Source organism: Belonocnema kinseyi, chromosome 5, assembly GCF_010883055.1.
Source record: "Belonocnema kinseyi isolate 2016_QV_RU_SX_M_011 chromosome 5, B_treatae_v1, whole genome shotgun sequence".
NCBI lineage: Eukaryota > Metazoa > Arthropoda > Insecta > Hymenoptera > Cynipidae > Belonocnema > Belonocnema kinseyi.
Window position 1 is genome coordinate 25,617,282 of NC_046661.1, and position 2,400 is coordinate 25,619,681.

The window sequence follows — 2,400 nt, forward strand, 5'->3', positions numbered from 1 at the left end:
GAACTTCCGAAAACGCACTTTTCTGAAGGATTAAAAAAACTTAAAAAGCGATTGACCAAGTGTATAGAGCTCCAAGGAGATTATGTTGAAAAATAAAAAAAATTACCCCAAAAAAATTGTTTTTATACTTTATTCTAAGGACTTATTGAATTACCCTCGCATATAAATATAATTTTCGTAAGATTCCGGAGATATTTCAAAAACATTTTTGAAGATTTCACATATACCGAAAAAAAATGCAGAAAATTTTTATGCATTTTTTTATTTTGCAGGACACACAATATATTAGGAAAAATTAGAGTCAGCTTAAAAGATATTTAGGACTTTCAGAAGATTTAAAGAAATAATTTAAAAAATAATTTTTCGAAAAACTATTCATGTTTTTAAATATGGTTTTAAAAATGTATAGAAAATTTTGAATTGTCTAAAAAATTTCAAATTTTAAATTACTTTAAAACCCGTACAAATCTTCTACACCTTCGAAATATCTTTTCAAATCATTTAGTTTTCCTAAAAAATCTTTTAATTGTTCTAAAATCTTCTAGATTTTCTTTCGTGTGTTTTAAAATCAAAAGACAATTATTTAAAAGATTAAGATATTCTAAGTTTTTTGCCCATTATGTATTTCATTTTTCTTACCTCTTTCTAAGTTTGAAAAAGTTTACAAATTGTATACTACGATAGAAAAATTTTAAGAACAGAGTTATTTCCTATAATATTAGAAAACCCGTTTGCAATTAAAATTTTCTTTTGAATCAATAATGTTTAGAAACAATTGGAAAACATTTGATCATGAAATGAAATTACTTAATTGAAAATTTCCATTCACAAAATTGATGTTGCGGTAAACTCGTAATATTTATTAATAGATTTAATTACAGACGGTTAACTTAAACAGTCTTTTTTTTTAGTGACTCGCAAAATTCTTAGGAATTGAAAAAATCAAATGCAAGAATAAAAAACGAACATATATCTTATTTTTTTCATATTTAACTTTGTATGTTAAATTATTAATATCAAGGGGCGAAATGGACCTATTATCCCTATTAATAACAGTTAATATGCATAAATATATTAAATTGTATGCATATTTTAAAACAAATCTCATATTAAATTAACGCAAACAATCAAAAATTCCTTGGAACATTTCTAATTATTCTCAAATATTGCAATTCCTTTAAAATATTTTGACACACCTTAAATTTTTTTAAAAAGATTTTTCAAGTACTTTTTAATTTTTTTAAATAACCATTCTAGAATTTTTTCAATTCTCTAAAATTTCTTAAAATAATAAAAATAAGTTGAAAATTTCTTGACATCTTTTAAAACATTCTTCAATATTTAAAATCTTTTGAAATCTTTTGAAATTTTTTAAAGCTCTTGAAAATATATTGTAATTTTAAAAATACCATGAAATATATCAAATCCTTTAAAATATCATATTAAGTTACTATAATCAATTGAAAATTCCTTGAAGACTTTTTAAATTCTCTCAAATTCGTCAAATCCTTTAAAATCTTTTTAAATACTTAAAACTTTTTTAAAAGATTTTTAAAGTACTTTTGAATTTTTTTAAATAACCCTTCTAAATTTTTTTTATTTCTTTGAAATTCCTTTAAATTATAAAACCAAATTAAAGATTTCCAGTGGGCACAAAATTTGGCAACGTCTTTACGACATTGTAACGACATCTTTACGACAACTTTACGATATCCTATGTCCATGTCGTTTTGGTGTCTTTGTGATATCGTAAAGACATCGTCAGACCATACGACTCATTTACGATATCGTAAAGACACCTTAACGACATGAACATAGGATGTCGTAAAGTTGACGTAAATATGTCGTAACGATGTCGCCAAAATTTGTGCCCAATGGGTTCCTTTACATCTTTTAAAACATCCTCAAATATTTTAAATCCTTAAAAATCTTTTGAAATCTCTTAAAATTTTTAAAGCTTCGCATTGAAATTTAAAAAAAGAAAAAAGTTCCAAAACGTTAAATATTAAAATGTTTTTAGATTAGAGTTTTGAAAATGGGATTAATAAAACTTCAAAGCTTTCGAAATCTAATTTTCAAACATTTTTCAACTATTCAATAAGAATAATTTTCAACTCAATGAGATTCAAGTCTTCAAATTTTAAATTGTAAACGTGAAAGTTTATTTATAAAAAATTAATAATCATGAATTAATTGAAAGCGTTCAAAATTTAAACGTACTTTTTTCAATTGGGCAATCTCTAAATGAAATTATTTCAGACTGAAATTTAGAAAACAGAAAAATATCAAAATGTTAAAAATGTTAATGTTTGTAGATTAGTTAAAGTATTAAATTAAAGTGTTAAGAGAAATTACTCGAGTTAAAGTTTAACTATTTTTAAACGATTTTTGTATATAATT